The sequence below is a fragment of the Marmota monax genome, unplaced genomic scaffold (assembly GCF_021218885.2).
Source record: "Marmota monax isolate L192 unplaced genomic scaffold, Marmota_monax_Labrador192_F-V1.1 WCK01_AAM20220418_F8-fsc00005, whole genome shotgun sequence".
Lineage (NCBI taxonomy): Eukaryota > Metazoa > Chordata > Mammalia > Rodentia > Sciuridae > Marmota > Marmota monax.
In genome coordinates, this window is record NW_026692254.1 from 28,021,083 (window position 1) to 28,041,244 (window position 20,162).

At 45.1% G+C, this 20,162-nt stretch overlaps 1 protein-coding gene and 1 long non-coding RNA gene across 6 annotated transcripts in view; one reads left to right on the forward strand and one right to left on the reverse strand.

Moving 5' to 3' along the window:
- Positions 1–319: 319 nt before the first annotated feature.
- Positions 320–6,557, reverse strand: LOC124088106 (uncharacterized). 3 transcript variants are annotated; one of them, XR_006850266.2, is made up of 3 exons: positions 5,227–6,557; positions 3,455–3,624; positions 320–3,226 (listed from the first exon to the last, which is right to left on the reverse strand). It is a non-coding gene; the product is annotated as an uncharacterized LOC124088106 (long non-coding RNA). The 3 variants fall into 3 exon arrangements; XR_009226230.1 differs by having other exon boundaries at positions 3,455–5,394; positions 5,677–5,932; XR_009226231.1 differs by having other exon boundaries at positions 3,455–4,703; positions 5,227–5,932.
- Positions 6,558–6,578: 21 nt separating this feature from the next.
- The window catches only part of Znf710 (zinc finger protein 710), a 71,146-nt gene continuing 57,562 nt past the window's right edge, over positions 6,579–20,162 (forward strand). Inside the window, exon 1 of one of the 3 annotated variants that reach the window (XM_046437509.2) lies at positions 6,579–6,668. The gene's annotated coding sequence lies outside the window, so the exon portion shown is untranslated. Of the gene's footprint in view, positions 6,669–7,353; positions 7,684–7,739; positions 8,206–20,162 lie in introns of those variants that run through there. The other 2 variants (XM_046437515.2, XM_046437499.2) reach the window with 2 other exon arrangements.

The window sequence follows — 20,162 nt, forward strand, 5'->3', positions numbered from 1 at the left end:
TTAGGTGTGCCTTTTGTATGCCAATTATACCTTAATAAAGCTGAAGGGGGAAAAAAGCAAAGAAATAGAGTTTGATCAAGGAAGAAGAAAAACACACATAATCATTAAAGAAATTTGACAAATACACTAAAAATAAAGAAGAAAACAAAGATCACTCATAATTCCAACAAACAAACAACTTTTATTTCCTTTCAGGCATTTTATATGTATTTTTCTGGATAAATATACAAGTATATAAAAATCTGAAAAAATATAATTCTGATGCATATACAATTTTGTATCAAATTAGTATGTTACAAACATTTCCTGTCAATAAATATTCTTCAAAAACTTGATTTCGGCTGGGTGTGGTGGCACATGCCTATAATCCCAGCAACTCTTAGGAGGCTGAGGCTGGAGGATCGTGAGTTCAAAGTCAGCCTCAGAAATTTAGCAAGGCCCCAAGCAATTTAGTGAGACCTTGTCTCTAAATAAAGTATAAAAAAGGGTTAGGGATGTGGCTCAGTGGTTAAGTGCCCCTGGGTTCAATGAACTGTTACCACTGTTTACCCGAGACGAGTGAGGAGTCCTTGCTTCCCTGAATGCTGAATTATAACACCAAAGAAGCACGCGAGGCAAGTTTAGAGTGGAAAGTAGCTTTATTAAAGGACAGCAGAAAGGACTTCTCCCCGGAGGAAGAAGGGGACCCAAAAGGCAGAATCCGTGGAAGGGGGAGGTCTTCCCTTTTTTATAGCTAAGGTCTTCTTTCGTCTTTCCCACACTCATGTCTTTGTTTCCCTATATCTTTCAGTGATGGAATGCAGGTGGGAAGGCCCAAAAGGTGGGAGATAGGTGTGCCGAAGGAATAGTCTGGGCAGGAATGGCCTGGGCAGCTTTTGATTAGCATTTTCCTGTTGCTGGGAGCTGCTTCATTAACATTTCCTTAGGGTGGGCTCAGGGCCTTGGGGACATTAACATTTCAATTTCCCCAAGGCTGCTCTGGTTTCCTGGACTCCATTCTCTATAATGGCCTCCATTTTATCTATCTTACTCGATATTAGACCAGATTTACCTAACTACAATAACTACCTATCTGTACATCTGGCTTCAGAACTGTACAAACAAACCAAAAAAATCATGCACCCTTAATCACAAGTGGGTGGTTAGAGGAAGTGGATTATTTGATGTCCCTTGTCAATGCAGCTTGGAAAACCATTTTCAAATACCATATGCTTATTCCCTCTATCCATACAGACTTTTGCTTTCTTTGGGTTTCCCCCTAAAACCATGAGGATTCCTAAACTATTACTGTAGTTCTGAGGATTTTTAATTTCTGTGTCATTAACTTAGCTCTTGGTGACTTTAAGAACTAAGTGAAGGGCTGGGGATGTAGCTCAGTTGGTAGAGTGCTTGCCTCCCAGGCACAAGGCCTTGGGTTCAAAGGGATTCCCAGATTCTGACCAACCCATTTTATAGCCCAAGCCAAACTGTGCTTGCTGCAGGGTGTCTATAGTTCAACTGGAGTCTCTTCTCTCATTGTCTGCATTTCAGTTAAGGGCTTGATATTAAAAATTAAATATCAAATGATACAAAGCCATTGATATCTTCTAAAATGTTTGTTTGATTCTGCCAGTGGGAAAAAAAACCCAGATTTTAATAATCACCTGCTAATCTCCCAGCAGAGTTATTCTGGTGAACATGTTGATGGAAATGTTGAAGAGCTGTGTTTCATTCCTTTCTCAGCTTACAAGATTTCTTAGATTTTCAAAGATGGATGTGAACATTCTGGAAGGTCTGTATCATAAATACATCCTCCCTCAGGGAGATAATGAAGATTAATAAATCTTATAACAAACCTACCTTCAAATTTCAGCTCTGGGGGGCAACTGTGGGGTTTCTGAAATGCCCAAGAGAGGCCTCCATTACTGCTGTGTTTCAAAACAGATTTCTTTTTCTCTAAAGTGAATGAGGAAGATTCCCTCCTGGGTTTGGGTAAGTCAGGGGATTTGGCTAAATGTGATGTCTATGAGCTTAGGCCTTTATTCTTAACATTCACATAGGCTTTATAACTTGCAAAATACAGGATCATGTATTTTATGTCACATATTACCTGCTTTCATTCCTTACAACCCCAGGAAGTGGGCAACACTGAAGTTAATAAGGTGTCAGAGAAAGAAGTTGGTCTCCTGTCCAACAGGTTTTCATAGGAAGGAAGTATTCAAGAGAGAAAGATAGTGGGAAGGATCCCGAAGAGGGGGGTGTCTTCAAAGAAAAGTGGGAAGCAGAAATGCTGAAAGGAAACTCCCAACTGGAAACCCTGGCTGCAAATTCTGCCTCAGTCATGCCATGGTTGTTGACCTCCGGAAGTTTTTAAGATTTTGGGACCTCAGTTTCCTTATCTGTAAAATGATGACACCTACCTCACATAAAGTATTATCCTAGCCTGGTACAAAGGAGACTGTACAAAAATGTTTACCTGCTGGGCGCGGTAGTATACCCTTGTAATCCCAGCAGCTCAGGAAGTGGAGGCAGGAAGATTGCAAATCCAAAGACAGCCTCAACAATTTAGTGAGACCCTGTCTCAAAATAAAAAATAAAAGGGGCTGGATATGTGGCTCAGTGGTTAAGTGTCCCTAGGTTCTATCCTTGGTACCAAAAAAAGAAAGAAAAGAATGTTCATCGTAAGTGTCAGAAAAGTGAAAATCTGAGCTGAGTATAGTGGCACATGCCTGTAATCACATTGACCTGGAAAACTGAGACAGTAGGATCTCAAGTTCAAGGATAGCTTGGGCAATTTAGCAAGACCCTGTCTCAAAATAAAAAATAATAAGGGCTGGGAATGTATCTCTGTGGTAAAGCACCCCTTAGTTCAATACCCAGTACCACCAAATAATAATAATAATAATTAAAATAAAAAAATTAAGATATATGCATACCACAGATTAATATTTACTAAGGATAATGTAGATGTTTATAGATAGGAAATATATGTGACATATTAGCTGGTAAAAATGATTGCATTTTAATAGGTATGATGTTATGCCAAATTTTTTATTCTGTAAAAAAAACATTTACATATATATTCATTTGTTTAGCAACATTATGTATAGTTTTATTATGGGCATTTACATGTAGATATGGGGATATAAAAGGTCCAAGGTTATATGCCAAAACATAATGTCTCTGTATGTGGTTCTTTTCCAGTTTTGCTTAGTTGATTTTCAAATTCTTTCACAATGAATTTGTGCTATAAAGAAATAATAGAAGTGTAGAATGTTTACAACACAAGAACTGGAACACTGGTGTCTGCCTGGATCCAGGGGGCATTTTGCTAGTGTGAAGTTCATCTGCAGGTTGTTTGGAAAACCAGGACCCCAAGTAATAGTTTTAAGAGATTTAACATGGGCTCTGGTGGAGTCAGTACCCTCCCCTCTCTGACACACAAACCCAGCACAACTTCTATGTCTACTCTCACCTGAGCAAACACAGCCAGGTACCTGCTCCTTCTGGATTTTACAAGGCCCACCTTCTTCCTAAAGAAGAAGGTTTGACCTTCTTAACTACATCCATTCTGGTCATTTTTTTTTTCTGGTCATGTTTTTGAGGTCTCAAACAGAGGCGGGTGTTCCCCAGTCCAGCTACCTGCTGGGACACAGAGCATTTTTGAAGAAAGCTTCCTCCACAGCCAGCTCATCGGGTTTCTGGCCTGGTGAGTCACTCTGACTTAAACCAATAATCTCAAATCCAGGTTGTAAGGGCATCTCCCTGTCACTCCCTCATTTATAGTAATTGTGAACAGAAGCTACCCTGTATTTTAGGCATGGGTTTGTTTAAGCCTCACGAACTCTGTGAACCATGTATCTTCATCCCCATTTTACAGACAAGAAAACTTAGACATAGAGTGGTCAGTTGCCCAGGGATATTCAGCAAGCAAGCCTGGGCACTTAAACATAAAGCCTCTCTGCAACCCACAGGTCTTCTTACCCCTATTTTATAGGTACGGAAACTGAGCCACTGTTATAGTCACTCAAGTTCATGGAGTTAGCAAGTGGGAAGGCTAAAATTTGAACATTTCCCCTTCCCCTCCCCCACTTGTGCCCTGACACCAATCCTCACCCCCACCCCCCACAGTACTCTGGGCTGCAGCAAGTACTTGAACTCATTAACAATTCCAAGAACCTGTAAAAGTGTTCTTTCTCTCTTGCCCTGGGGACAGGCTGTTTCCTCCCATGCACTGTCTGACACAGGTCCATTTAACTAGATGTAACCTCCTCCAGGAAGCCTTCTGGGAATACCCTAAGTCAGGTACCCCTTTAGATGTTTTTTTGGTTTACCCTTGTGTACATTATGTTTTTTTTTTTTTTTTGCTCCTTCCCCTGCTGTCTGCAAAGCCATAGCAAGGATCCTATCTTGCTGATGGTTAGGTGCTTACTACCAGCACACTAGTTGGTGCAGAGTAGGTACTTGACAAGCATTTGTTGAATGAATGTGTGACTACCAGAGCTGTGTTTTGCTTTGTTTAAAGGATACAGTTTGAGTGTACTAAGGAGCAGGTAATGACAGAAATGTGACTTCCTGCAGGCCCTATTAAAAGAGTGTACTGGGCACTCTCTTAACAGGGCATGCAGGAAGGCTCTGGGGTCACTGGGGGCTCGATGTGCCGATGTCAAAACCATGGTGTCTTTCTTGCTGAAGCAAACTCTCTGGCTTCTGTTTTCTCACTCCTAGTGAGAAATAAATCATGTTCTGAGTGACTGGAGTCATTGCTCACAGCACCAAGAGCTGGTGTAGGGTGGGGCGAGGGGCAGTGGCCTTGGGTCTCCAGTCTCTAAAGGCCCAGGCCTCCCGGCTTGGGGGAGGGGTGAAGAGTGGCAGGTCCTGTCCCTGGGAGACTGCAGTCATTGGGGGAGAGACAATGGGGCTCAGCATCTGCTCCTCGCTGGGAGAAGGGACCCTCCAGTGAAAAGCCAGGGAGAGCAGGGAAGTGTGGGAGGAATTGATGAGGAGAAGGGGTGGAGCCAAGAAGATGCAGCCAGGAGGAAGGGAAGGGGAAGGAAGAGAGGAGGGTGGGGGGGAGAGGATCCAGGCTTTCCTTCTTCCCAGTGACCTGGTCCTGAGCGGCAGCCTCCTTCGCATTGTTTCCAGCGGAAACTCTTGGGGGCCCATCAGGACCTCACGTTTCTCCCTCCCGCCCCCGTTGCAGCCCCAGTCCAAGGGCCAGGCATCCAGCAGGTGCTCAATACTTACTTGGGAAAATAAGAAATGTGCCCAACTTTGCTCTGGGAACTTTTCCCCCGTCTTCTCCCCACTTCTCCGGAGAAGCCGAGGACAGGGCAGGTCTTGGGAGCACGCCCAGGCGCTCCATGAATAATTGACCCTTCGTGGCGGCTCTCTCCCGCCGGCTCAGGACCGGCCCTGCGTCGGAGTCGAGAAGCGGCTCTGAGTGGCGCGGGTTCTGTAGGTTGGAGGCCGGGTGGCCGGCCTGCCCCAGAGCTGGGAGAAGGCCAAGCTGCGCCGGACCCCGCGGCCCTGCGGGGAGCAGCCAGGGACCCGACCGGCGTGCGGCGAACGGCCACGCCTCGGCGCCCCCCAGCAAGTGCGTCCCGGGCCGAGGCCCAGGCCCCGGGATTGGGGAGCCCGCGAGGGGCCATCCCTGCGACTCCTCAGAACCCCTTCCCGCCCCGGCCTGGCGCTCACAGCCCGCGCCGCTCCCTCGGTCCTGGCCGTCCAGGGCTCTGCTAACAGCTGTTTCAAGGCTCTCTCACTGTTCCGAGCTCTGCGGGGATGTTGCTCCAAGCCCATCTGCCTACTTTATAAATATATGAGTAAAGAACACACCCAGCCTCCCACCTCTGGCTGAGGACCACCGACCCGGGGCTCCCAGTCCGTACTTCAGAAGGATCCGGAACCCAGGAGCTAACCCCCACCCCACTGACTCCCTTCGGGGGGGACCCCCAGGCTTCCCGGGGGGTCGGGGCCCCTGGGCCCCTTTGTGCCGGGCAGGGCCCCCCATTTCCATGCGAGGTTCTGACGCTCCCTTCTCCCCCGCTCGTTAATCTTTGTTCCCCTTTTCTGCTGAGGAGAGAAAAGAGAGAGAGAGAAAAGAAGGAAAAAAAGGCGTGACTTGATTTTCAAACGAAACTCCCACAGCAAACAAAACCCTTTTAGAGAAATAAGAAAGGAGGAAGAAGGAAGAAAAGAGAGAGGGGAAAAAACCCTCCAGGCTTTTGAATTCGAGTAGAAGAGTTGAACCGAGAGAAAGAGAAAGAAAGGAAGAAAAATCCTCTCTGTGGTAGAAAGAGAAAAAGAAAACTTGGGCTGACAGGAGGGGGTGTTGGGGGGTGGAAGGAAGTGAGAAAACAAAAGAGAGATAAAAGGGCTGCTTTTCTGTCTCTCTTCCTCTGCGAGCTGGGTTAGGAGGAGCTGTTTTGCATCCCTTCACGTCAGCCCTGCCTCATTCCCTTCTTCCAGGGAGGGAGAGAGCGCGAGCAAGAGAGCGAGCGAGAGAGGAGAGGGAGAGAGAGGGGGAGAGAAAGAGAGGAGCCGGAGGGAGGGCGGCAGGCGCAGGCGGCGGGCGCGCGTGGAGGCGGGCGCGCAGCAGCAGCCCGGGCGGTGGGCAGCAGGAGCCCCCGGCCCGGCCCGGCCCGGCCCGCCGAGGGCCCCGCGCAGGAGCCGCGCCCGGACCCAGGGTGAGTGTCCCGAGCGGCCCACAGCCCCCGGCCCAGCAGCCCAAGCAGCCCGCCGGCTGGGGCGCGGGGGGCGCGGGGGTGGGTCGCTGCGGCCGCGGCCGACCCGCCCCCCGCCTCTCCCCGGGGACGGCCGCGCGCAGGCCCGCGCAGCGCTGCAAACATGTCGTCTTTTCCTTTCACTTCCACATTCCCTCATGCCGGAGAGCTGGAGGGAGAGAGGGAGAGCCGGGGAAAGAGGGAGAGATGGCGTCCGGTGGGGGGGGGGAGGGAAAGGAGGGAGAGGGGGAAGGGAAGGAGGGAGGGAGAGAGAGAGCGAAAGAGGGCGAGAGCGAGGAGAGCGCGCGAATGAGAGAGAGAGGGAGAGAGAAGCAAAAATGAAAGGAAAGCGCCGCGGCGCCGGCGGAGAGGGAGGCCGGGGCGGCGGCGGCGGTGGCGCTCCGGACCGCACGTGGGTGTCCCGGCGCTCGGTGCGCTCCCCCCGCACCCAGCCCGGGACTCAAAGTTTCACCCCCTCGCCGCCCCGCCCCTGCGGCTGCCCACAAACTTTACTCTCCGAGCGGGTGGGGTTGCTGCGCGTCCCCGCCGGCCGTGGTGGGGGAGGGCTGGGCGCGCAGCTGGGGGTGCTGGGGCGCCCCCGAGGGCAGCCCCCCGCCTCGAGCTGGGCGCCGCGGGACCCACACACGACCCGAATCACTGCGTCCGGGGCCGGAACCTGTTGAAGGCAATTGTCGACTGTGGGGGGGATGGCGGGTGGGGTCCCCACGGTCGGTCCTTAGCCTCCCGTGGCTCAACCCCCCTCCTCGTCGCCCTCTTTCCGTCTCCTCGCGGTCATTTTCCTAATTGGACGGAGCTGTGGGGCGTGATCGCCGGCGTCAGATCGTGGGGGGCCCAGGCTGCCAGGTGGGCGAAGAGGCTCCGGGACCGCCAGGGCAGCCCCAGTATCCCCACCCTAGGCGCGCAGATCCCACAGATCGGCCCCTGGCTACTGCCACCCTAACCGCGGACTTGTTAACTAGTGCGTATCGGTTTTTTTTTTTTTTTCCAACTTGCCTTTTAAGATGACTTTTATGGTCCCTGCAACTGCTTCCCTCCACTCTGAACTGTAGTTTGGGAAGATTTAAGAGGTCTGGGAGGTGCCTGTGTGGGTTTTAACTAACCCGAAACTGTCATTAATACATCTCCACGCTCAGAGATGGTTCCGGCAAGGCATAGTACCAGCCTGGGTGCGCTTGCACCGGGACACTGTGGAATCCTTCCCGGTCTGAGCCGGGTCTGCCAGTGAGGGGATATCCTTCCTCTTGGCCCGCTCTTGAGCTGTGGGTCTAGTGCTCTAACTGCTAAATGCATCTTGAGCGCCTTTATTTCTGTTCATCATGGAAACTCTCCACCAGTGTCCACCTAGAGAAGACATGACTAGTCCCTGTGGATACCTGAGACACTCACTAAACTCCCCCACAGGTGTGCCAAGGACTTTGCGCTCTTGGGGGTCACCTAGCCAGCTTTGAAGCTGCCTTCTTGGCCCTGCCTTTGTACAAGTGTAAGTAAAAACAGTCAAAGTTCACTTATGACAAGTAGAGGGCCCGTGTATTTGTATGTGATGTGTGTGTGTGTGTGTGTGTTGTGTAGTGCAGGGGACCTACATCTCTATTATGTCTTCACTGTGGGCCTTCAGAGAACTAGTGGGGCCTGGTGGGAGAAAGGAAGAAAATGGTTTTTAACTGTCATTAGATATTAGAATATATTCATGTCAAAGGGGATGGACCTGCCTTGTTGACTTTTGAGACCTTTTACAACCATCCCTTTCTTATTTGTTTTAAAGTTAATATCGTCTTCTATGGCTTTCCGGGTGGTTTTGTCAGCTGCCCCTCCAGCCACAGGCCACATGTAACCCTGTGCCAGGCACCTGCTGGTCTTTCAGCAGAACCTCTAATCTTGTCACCTATAGCTCTGGCCACCTTGGTGTTTCAGTAATCTTGGAGAGCTGGCTTTACTGCATGAGGACACTGGGGGTAGAGTTGCTTCCTTTTGGGTAGTGGGAATGGGCATTTGGGTCATATTCTTTTCCTCCAGTCTGGCCTGGTTGCCTGTGTGTGGGCGGAGGAGCTGCAGTGAGTTCAAGTGGGAACAGAGGCTCATTCCTAAGCCTTTTGCTTGTCTTCTCAGAGCTGTTCCTGGGTGAGTCTTCATTCCACTGTGGGTGGGCCATTTGTTCTGTGCTTAGGTCACTTCCATCCCAACCAGGCATTTCCTACCTGGGAGACTTATTTTAGGCTCTGTCTAGAGACAAGGAGAGAGACAGGGTCTGGAATGTAAACCTCTTTCTAGAATCAGATAAATAAGAGTTGGGCTGGGGATATAGCTCAGTTAGTAGAGTGTTTGCATGGCATGCACAAGGCCCTGGGTTCAATCCCCAGCACCATTTAAAAAAAAAAAAAAAAGTTTGTTGCATTTCAGAGGAAACAGGTGAAGGCTCACTATCCCCCCAATACTGATGCGTTGTGCAGGCTCCTCACTTGGTTTGATCACCCCCAGATCTCACATGCCTGGCCAGGGTCTGCAACAAGCAATACTCAATTTATAGAATTATGGACTCTGAATCTGCAGAGTCTCAGTGAATGATGGCTGACCCAGCCCTTTGACTTCAAAGCTGGAAGAGGACCTTATAGACTGTTTAAAAGAAACTGAGGCAGGAAAGTGCTCCAGAACCACAAAGTACATAGCAGGCCCAGCAGTCAAACCTGAGCTTGCAGAATCTGTTTCCAGTGCTCCTTCCACAAGGCCACTGCCCCTGATATTGCTGGGGTTCCCCAATAAAGCACCCTGCTGGTAAACAGTGTTTGTATTTTCAAGATGTGTTATATACACTCTCCTGGATAATTCGATTGGCCAGTGTGACTATTTGGGCAACTGGGTGCTTCTGGCTTTGTTATCACTGACTTCTTCAAAGTCTAGCAGTATAGTGGGGTGAAAGTTTAGTCATCAGATGTTCCCAAATTACCTTTTTTGTTTTTTTAATCTGTAATACTTTCTTCATACTTCAGTTTCTTATTGGATTTATTTAGAATTGGTCAGAGGGGAAGAATGGGGGTATAGGGAAGGGCCAGAAATCTGAAATGATCTCCATTTGTGGATTAGAACTGGTAGACCTACACAGAGGTCTTGGATATATGTGGATTTGGATATATAGATTTCTTTCTCTCGTCTTATTTTGGCTTGGTTTGCTTTGACAATTGCTGAGTCCCTGTAAGACTGGTACACAGTAGGCCCTTCATAAACATTTGTTGAATGATTGCGCTGGACATTAGGAAAAGGATTTCCCTTCCAGAAGGACCCCAGAATGACATTCAGAGGCAGAGGCAGGGAGGGAGGTGATTGATGGGAGCTGCAGAATTGTGCTGTGATTCATTGTTTCAAACAAGCTTTAGACAGGTAAGGCAGGAGGGGGCTGGGAAGAGTGAATCCTGAATGGGTGGAGCCACTGGGTGGAGACTTGTGCAAAACAATAGAGAGGTTTTGAATTGGACTCAGAGATGGAGAGAATAATAATAATGATGTGTCCTGGGCCTGGATTATGCTAAATGCGTTATATGTATCATCTCCTTTAGTCCTTGCAAGTGCTAGCTACCCACATTGTTATTTTCATTTGGTAGCCTGGGAAACAGCACAGAGGAGTTAAGTAACTTGTCCAAGGGCACAAAGCTGGTGTCAGACTTTGCCTCCCTAGAATGATGGGGTGGTCAGACATCTCTACCCATGCCAAGGAGCTAGGCCTTCAGAGCTTTGGGTTCTACTGAAAGAAGAAAGAAGAAGAAAAACTAGAAATTGTAAGTCTGCAGCAGAGTGAGGCTGGTCATGGAGCTCGCCCACTGCTTCCTCTGCCAGGACGATTCACCCAATGAGGGCTATAAGGGGATACTTATTTTTCTGGTCCTGATTATTCCCTGGCAGAGTGGTAATACCAGATCAGGACAATTTTGTACTCTGTAAAGATTAAGGACACCTTTTTTCTACTGAAACAGGTTGCTTTCAACTTAAAAGTTTGGTTGATATAACGTACGGGTAGTCATGGTGGGGAGTTCCTGGGGATCAAATCTAGGGCCTCCTGCATGCTAAACATGTACCCTACCACTGAACTACAGCCCCAGGTCAGTTGGCATATATTTGAAACTGGTGGGAATCATACAGCTATGTCACTGTTGGCCTTGAGGTTTCCAGAAGGTGTTTTGCATGTGTGTAAATCTTACCTTCCTTTTCTAGAATGCTGGCCCAGCCTGTTGCAGACCACAGCAACTACTCATTCACTGACAGTCAGTGATTTACTAGATCCTGTGCTGGTCCCGTCCTCGTGGAGCTTGCAGTCTCGCTGGGAGGCAGACATTAAACTAATAATTACACAAATACTTTTTAATTACAGTTGTTATAAATGCTTCAAAGGAGAAAGTTCAGAGGCAGAGGAACAAATAATCAAGGAGGAGGGGGGAAGGGATTCTTTCCTAAAGAAATGCCATTTATACAGCCACCTGAAGGGCAGGGATGGGGGTGAGGAGGGGGCTTTAAGCAGGTTGTATTGTTCTTGTTAACCTTAATGTAAACCCAGCTGCTTCATGTGTGGTCCATGGACCAGCAGCATCAGCATTCCCTGAGAACTTTTTAAAAATGCAGAATCTCAGGCCCCTGAGCAGATTTGCTGAATCTGTATTTTAACAAGATTCCTGTGCAAGATCATCTCTGGGAAGCACTGGTAGACTCGAAGTACTGAACTGGGAGTTTCTCAGTTTGGGAGTGAAGTAGTCAAATGACCTCAGGCAAGTCACTTCTCAGGCAAGTAATGAGGGAATTAGGTAATCTCACAAGTTTCTTGGCTTTTCTGATCAGTAGCTTTTATTGCTGTTTGCTGTCTCTATGCCCCTTGAGGGCAAGGACCTGGGCTTCCTAGCACCCACACCTGTGTTGCCTTAGTGGTGGCCAGGTGGATATTAATCCCTGTTCTGGTCTGACTTTCCTAAGGAGTAAAGGTGAGATGGACCATCAGAGCTTTTGAAAAGGATCCAAATAATTTTCAAAAAGGTATGGGAGCAGTGTTGCACACAGAGATTATCTTAAGGGGACTCAGGGAGGATTTAGACTGAAGCAAGAGAAAAACTGGCAAGGGTCAAAAGGGCTTTGGGGAAGAGAGGTGTAACGTTTCTGCCAAAAGCGGAACCCAAGCAAGGGGAGAGGAACCTGCTCAGTAGTTCCGTGTGAGGGAACGTGATACTTGTAGAATCGCCTCAGAGTTCTGTCCCATGCACTTCTCAAGCCGCTGCAGGGAGGGCTGGAATTAGGGGTCCTTGACCCTCCGGAATGTGTGTGGGCTTCAGGGGTCAGTGTACCTGAAACTGCAGAGGTTTACTTGTGTGCACTTTTCTGGGAAGAGGATGTATGGTTTTCACTAACTTCAAAGGGGTCTGTGGCCCCAAGAACTGGAGTCAAATATCTTTCTACACTGACCTCGCCCAGATCTTTTACTCTACAGCAACTCTAAGCATTTTCATACTGTCTGTTAGCTCATTGAGGTTGAATACCTTTCCTGACTTCACCTACTTAGCAACATCAGCGCCAGGATTGGAACCCAGGCAGGCCCTAGGGTCACTGCTCACAAAGCCTCCTGCTCACAAGGCAGGCAGGACAAGGAGTGTGCTCTTTCTGGCAGCATAGAGATTAAGATTGCAGAGGCGCCCCCTTACAAGTAAGCATCTCCTAGTGTTCATGTCAAAAACAGAAAGGATTTTCCCAAGGAAACAAGTTCCGAGCAGCGTCAGGTTGCCACAGTAGACTGTGAAAACCTGTATTGCTATTGGGCCCAATTTAAGCTTATTTGCAAAGAATTAGAAAACAAGATCGCTGTAGTGCTAAGGACTAAATTAAAAATTCTAGAATTGGAAGGAAGGGTGAAGAATTGCACCCTTAAATTAGAGGGGATGAGGTGGTGACAGGAAATTGGGGTAGATTCTGAAAGGGAGGGATTAAAGGATGTTAGTGCCAAAGCAGGGCCAGATGGGTGTTGAATCAGCAGCATCATAAGGCAAAATAACTGGTTTTATTACCTACTAATTAATGTGTGGATCTCCCAGACCTGACCCTTCCCCCATCCCTGGTGCCTTACCCAAAGTACAGAAGCCTTTTGTCTTTTTTCTTTTATTCATTTCTGTGCAACTTGAATTTTTGTCTGAATGTATTTTGTTTTTAATATTTGTATTTGTAAATGAAGCAAAAAGACTATTAGAAGTGGGTTGGCCTCTGAGGAGGGTCTATCCTTGACAACCACTGTTGTGAAGAGTCTCTGATATTAAATATATATGCTCTGTTGTGTATGTTTCTGGGAGTATGCAGAGAGTGGTAGGGAACGTGAGGATTTTCAATGCAGTTGGAAACTGAGCATAAGGGATCCTTTTGTGGCCCAACCAGCTTCCCTTTCTTCCTCTCCTACCCTCGGTGTGTAATGTCTATGGACTCATAATGAGGCTAGAATGATCACTATAAAAAGCAGAAGGGTTCACCCTCCAGATTGAAATGGAAAACTATGACTTTTGTACTAACTTTTGGTTATGTGTAAATTGCCTTCTGGGTAGTGCCTGGATGCCACTGTGGGCCCCAGTCCTTTCTCAGTAGGGCAACAATGTGCTTCCAGATTGGGAAGGCTGTAAAACAGTAGCCAAAATTTAATGGATGTATTGTGAGTCACATCAGAAGGTCCTCACAAAGATCACAGCCAAGCCAACCCCTGGATAACCATCAGGTACCCTTTAAAAGCTAGTGATGCTGGTAGGTTAACCCCACTATGTGATTCTGATCCCGGGACCCCTCCCCCAGCCTCATGAGTCCTCAACTTCCATTAGGGTTCCATCCTCTAGCCGCACACTGCAAGACCAGTTGTAGACTTGCCCTTACCCTGAAGCAGGTCACCTCTGAAATTCTGGCATTTTTTTGGGGGGGTGGGGGGTACTAGAGATCGAACCCAAGGGTACTTTACTACTAAGATATATCCCCAGCCTTTTTATTTTGTTTTATTTTTAAAACCTTGAGTCAGCCCCACTCACCCCTGACCCAAGCTGGGAACCTGGGCCACTCTCCATGTGGCTACCACCAGCTCCCTCCTATTCCTCTGTGTCCTAACCTGGTTGCCATCAGAGGACAAGGCACCCAGCATCCTGCTAGGCCCTGATTTCCCACCTATGGGTACAAATATACCTGTCTCCCCTCCTTTATTAGGATTCCACAAAGAAGAGCCCACCCTTACTGTTCCCACTTCTCTCCCTCTGCTCTCTAGCACACTCTCAGCTGTCTTTCTCAGCCATCTCCTACTCATACTCAGTGGTCTATTTTGTAAATGTACTTACCTGATGCCAAAATCAGATAAGACCCTGGGTCCAGCTTGTCACTCCAGGTCCTGCTGTTTGTGCTATTCCCTCTTCTCTTTGTGCAAGTGAGGTAAGCACGCTACCACTGAGCCACATCTGCATCCCATTTTATTTTTATTTTGAGACAGGATCTTCATGAGTGGCTGAGGCTGACCTGGAACCTATGATCATCCTGCCTCAACCTCTAGAGTAACTTGGGGTTATAGGTGTGCACCACTGCACCCAACTTCTCATGTCTCTGTAGACAGCCTAGAGCTGAATTAACTTTTGTTTAATCCAGTTTGGCTAACTAGTGAGTTCAGTCCAATTACATTTGTTATAATTCTGAGTATATTTGGATTTTTTCTACTATCTTATTTTGCACTTGCTGTCTGTTCTTTATCTGTTTATTCTTTTAGCCCATCAAGTCCCAAATTTTCAATTCTGTGAATATTTTTCAATGAAATTCACAGATGCATTAAGATAGCTGGAAATCATAATCTGGACTTATTTATATAATTTATTATCATTAATATTAATGAATATTATCACTAAGCATTCACCTATTTTTTTTCAAAAGAATAGAACTCTAAGAACAAATTTATTTAAAAGTTACCATAGCAGTATATTTGTTGCTCAATTTAAGTTTTTTAGGTGTTGCATCAGTGGGACCATGGGACATAATGGGTTAAATTGATTGAAAGTTATGTTTTTCTTCACTTTTTTTTTCCCCCCATTACCACTTTGGAACTAACACGCCTTATTTCTGCTCTTTTAATGCAGGCAGACTGCATAAAGGTTTAAAGTTACTTGAAGTCTCCATTGTTCTTCAAAAAAACAGCAAGAACCTTGTGATGCTTTACATAAAGTCACTGCTGTCCCTGCTCAGATGCAATTGTCATACAGTAGTCTAGCTGCATCTTGTTTCTCTCTTGAATCACAGATTGGACTGGGCTTGGGGATATAAGTTAGTTGGTAAAGTGCTTGCTTTACATGCACAAGGCCCTGGGTTCAATCCCCATGCACCACAAAATAAATAAATCACAAATTTGCTGCTATTTTTAATGTATGTGGTCAATCATTGCTTTGATTTTCCATGTTTTTGCCAATTTTATTTATTCAAATTTCTTCTTTCATCTCAGGTATTCTTTCTTTTTTTTTTTTTGTACTAGGGATTAAACCCAGAGGTACTTAACCACTGAGCCACATCCTCAGCCCTTTTTATTTATTTTGAGAAAAGATCTTGCTAAGTTCTTTGAGGTCTGGCTAAGTTGCTAAGGCTGGCTTTGAACTTGTGATCCTCCTGTCTTAGCCTCCCAAGCTGCTGGATTACAGGTGTGCGCCACCATTTGCAGCTCATCTCGGGTATTCTTTCTGGGATCATAATTTTATGTGGTGAAGTTTTTTGGGTTTTTTTTGTCATAAACTTTCAGTTTCTGTTTGGCTGAGATTATATTTCCTTTTTCTAATTAAATAGTTTTACTGGGTATAAAACCATTCTTCATTTGATGGTTATTTTCTTTTAGTATGTACAGGCAGTTTTCCACCATTTTCTGGCTTTCATTGATAGAGAAGCTGGTAGCCCAATTATTGTTCAGTTGGACACATTCCCCCTGTCACCCTCCCCTGTCCCCCCTCCGCCTCCCTCCTCCCCCCTTCCCCTCCGCTCCCTTCCTTCTCCTCCTCCCCCCCCCTTCTTCTTCTTTCTCTCTCTCTCTCTCTTGCACACACATTGTGCTTTGTAGTTCACTGTAAATGTACCAAGGAATGGATTTTATCTCATTTACCTAAGGATTCAGTGGGTTTCGCAAAGGTAAGCATTGAAGACTTCCATCAGTTCTAGAACATTTTCAGCCATTATCTCTTTAACAGTTGTTTCTCCTTCATTTTCTCTCTCTCTAGTCTCTCTTTTGGAACTCCAACTAGAAGTGTATTAATTTTAGTTTTATGTATATTAAATCTTATTGTATCCTTTCTTTCTGTCTCCTTATTCTTTTTTTCTTTTTTTCCTTTGCTGGGATTAAACTCAGGGCCTTGCACATTCCAGACAAGCCCTCTATCACTGAGCTTTTATTTTGAAACAAGGTCTTACTGAGTGCCCAGGCTGGCTTTGAACTTGCAATTCTCCTGCCCTAGCCTCCTCAGTAGTGGGGAGTACAGGTATGCACCATCGTACCTGGCTTTTTTAACTTCCTTTTCTTTCCAATCTTTTTCTTATTTTGGACGTTTTCTGGGTAATTTCTTATTTTTCTTCTACTTCACTAAGTTTCTTTTTAGTTATCTCTAATCTTCTGTTCAGCCCTTCCATTGATGTATTTTTAGTTTTAGTTTTAACTCACAGATACAATTTATTTGATGTCTTGTTTTGTTTTGCTTTGCTTTGTTTTGAGACAGTGTCTCAGTGTGTTGCCCAGGCTGGCCTCAAACTCCTTGATTTAAGTAATCCTTTTGCCTCAGCATTCTGAGTATCTGAGAATACAGGTACATGCCACCCTGCCCAGCTTTGTTTGATGTGTTGTAATTCACTACAATTATTATTTCTGATGCTCATCCAGTCAGTTTTTAATCTGGTTGATCATATTACTTCCGTGTTTCTATTTTGTTTTGTTTGCAGTGCTGGGGATGGAATCCAGGGCTCACTCATTCTAGGCAAGTGCTCTACCACTGAGCCACATTCCTAGCCCCAGTGTTTCTATTTTATTCTTTTTCAAATATGTTTGATCTTTTTTTTTTAATGTTATATTTTGTTTTAAAAACTCTTATTCCATGCTTGTATCTTTAATTTCCCACTTTATTTCTTCAGTCATATTGAACATCCTTAATTTGTATGCAATATTTGCAGATTGTTGTTAGATGCTTCTGCTGATTCTCACTCATGAGGGCTTCTTTCCTTTGGTGTTTTGTGATGTTTGATTGTGAGCTTATATTAGTTAGAATTCTCTATCTGTGAGAATTCTTTGAGTTGTAAGAGGAGAGCACTTTTTTTCCAGGGAAAATATGTGTTTCCTACCAAATACCTGAAAGTCTATATATGGGTTCATTCATTTATAATTCTTCACTTGCAATTTGGACACCCAGACCCACATGAGGACCTGCCAATGATCACAGATTCTCTAAGGAACCACTTTTTTTCTTCCACCCACTGCTGACATTAGGCCAGATTATTTCCTTCTCACCGTATATCACCAGATACCCTGCTTTGTCCTTACTGCCAAATGCCTTCTCTCAGTTTTTGCTCAAAGTCCAAGTCATGTCAGGCCCAATTAAAAATAGTATCTTCTGAGTCTTTTCCATGCCATCCCTTGCAGAATTAGTTAGACTTTTCACATTTCTAGGCCACTGTTGCCTTACCTGTTGGTCTGTAGGTATGGGTGTTCATACCCCACACTGGACTTTGAGCTTTTTGAAAACTCAAAGCTATATAATTTATTTCTGGAGCCCAATGCTTGGCTCAGTGTTGGACAGAGGAGTACTTTAATAGCTGTCTATTGATGAAACAGAATTTATGGCAAAATCAATATTTCTCTTCTTCTTGAATAGTAATAAGAAAAAATATAAGACTAACCAGTCCCATGATCTTGAGCAAGTCCAGTTCACTGCTTTGGATCTCAGTATCCTTAGCTATGAAATGGAAGGATGCTTCCAAGATTCTCTACTTGCTCTAAGATACTGAGATTCAGTGCATCTTGGACTGTCAGTCACAATATTGTGGATTAATTCTTGGCTCATAACTGAGATGAAAAATTGGGAGGGTTATGGAAAGAAAGAGTATAGATATGAGGTAACATGAATTGGAAGAGAGAAAAGAGGGACTTCAAAGTAAGTTAATTCAAAAAGTACATATTTTGTGTTAATTTACTGGTAATGTAATTTGGAGGTAGAGCACTTACTTAGCATGTATAAGGACCTGTGTTCAATCCCCAGTGCTGGGGGGTAGGGGGAAATTAAGTAAATTAAGTTAATATAAAGATGACATTTTAAACATTTATTCATTTATGGTGCTGGGTATTGAATCCAGGGCATTCTGTCACTAAGCTCCATCCCCAGCACTTTTTATTTATTTCGAGTCAGGCTATCACCAGTTTGCCCAGGCTGGTCTCAAACTTGTGATCCTCTTGCCTACCCTCTTGAGATGGGATTACAAGCATACACCACTGCACCTGGTGAAATTTTAAACTTTTGACTTTAGTTGGCTATTAATAAATAAACATAATAAAATGAAGTCTTAAAGGTGGTAAATATTTTTTTTTAAACGAACTTAGGAAAATACTTTCTAAGTATGACTTAAAACCAAGGGTCATAAAAGAAAAAAACTATTTATTTGACCCTACATGGATAGAGAATTTTTGTGTGGCTAAATCAAGAGTCTTCCAGTTCTCAAAACCAGGAAAACATTTTTGCAACATATGTCATATAGCTCATTTCTTCAGTATATAAAGAGCTCCTGCGAATCAATAAGAAAAGGACTATCAATTCAATTTTTTTTTTTTTGGTGCTGGGGTTGAACCCAGGGCCTCGAACATGCTAAGCATGTGCTCTACCACTTAGTTACGCCTCCAGCCCCTTAACCCAATTTTTAAAGTAAGCTAAGATTGTGGACAGCTTACAGAAAAGGAAATTACAAATGGTTCTTAACCATGTGAAAACATGTTCAGCCCACTAGCAACAAAAGAAACAGAAGTTTATTCCAGAGATATGATAATGGAAAACAGATACCCTCCTAATTGATGATAGACATATAAATCAGTATAATATAGAGAGAGACAGTTCTGAGAGTATATATTAAAATTTTAAATGTATAAGTAATTCCACTTCTGGGAATTTCTCTTGTAGATATGAACATACATATGAAATGATAAGATCATTGTATCAGTACTTGTAAAAGCAAAAAATAAAATGAAAGGAGAAAAACAAAAGTGTCCATCAGTAGAGAAATGGTAAATAAATTATCCTACCACCTTACAGTGCAATTCCATGCAGCTATAAGAAAGAGTATGAAAGCCTTCATGTACCAGTGTACACTCTGAATGAGCTAAGATATTTTCTGGTGTGTGTGTGTTACTGGAGATTAATCCCAGGGTTTGTACATGCCATGCAAGTGTACTACCTTTGAGCTATATCCCCAGTCCTTTTTATTTTATTTTGAGATGGAGCCTCAACTAAGTTGCCCAGGCTGGTCTGGAACTTGAAATCCTTCTGTCTCAGCCTCCCAAGTAGCTGGGTTTACAGGGGTGTGCATTTAAAATATATATATATATATATATATATATATATATATATATATATACACACACACACACACACACACACATATGTATATATATATAGAATTTAAGGTAGGAAGAGGGAGAGAAGGCTCCCAGCCTTGTTCTTCATTTTCACATAAGCTACTTCATTTACTTCCTTCTGCAACCCATGCAGGGTTACCATTTTTATAGGCTAAGAAACCGAAGCTCAGAAATCTGAAATGACTTGCCCAAGTTCACAGAGTCAGCCTTGGAATCTGGCATCAGAGCTAGTCTGACTATAGCCACTGGGCTCCTCTCTCTAGATCGGTGTTTTTCATTTTTTCTTTTTCTTTTAACCAGCATTTAACTGGTCAAGGACCATTGGCTGTACACCGTGGTTATACCCCCTTTCCTGGACCTAGCACTCCCTTGGGAGTGAGTGTGAACTTCCACTCGGGTCTCCAGCAGCTTGTGCCTACAGGGCAAAGCTCAGGTAGTAGGTGGCAAACACAAACCCAGAGCCCGGCCTGCTACATCAGAAATGAGGAGGAGGATTAGAGATGGGCTCTGCAGTCCTACCTTTGAAGTTCCCGGCTTTTATCAGAATGTCTGAACTTTAGTATTATTTCAAAAGAGCTTTTATGACTGCCTGTCAGCTGGCCTCAGGTAGGTACCAGCCGCTGCAGGTGCTGAGGGAGCACTTCCTGGTGCCCTCAGCTAGTGCCTTCACTTTGTTTTATGGCAGGGAAGTTTTCAGGACTAAAGGCACTTAGTACATGGAAGGCTCTGGAAGAATAACTTTGTAAAATATTTTTCTATCCAGAGGTGCAATTGGATGGCATCGCTAATTAAAGGGAAGGAGAGGTGCATATTTTTTTAAATTTGTT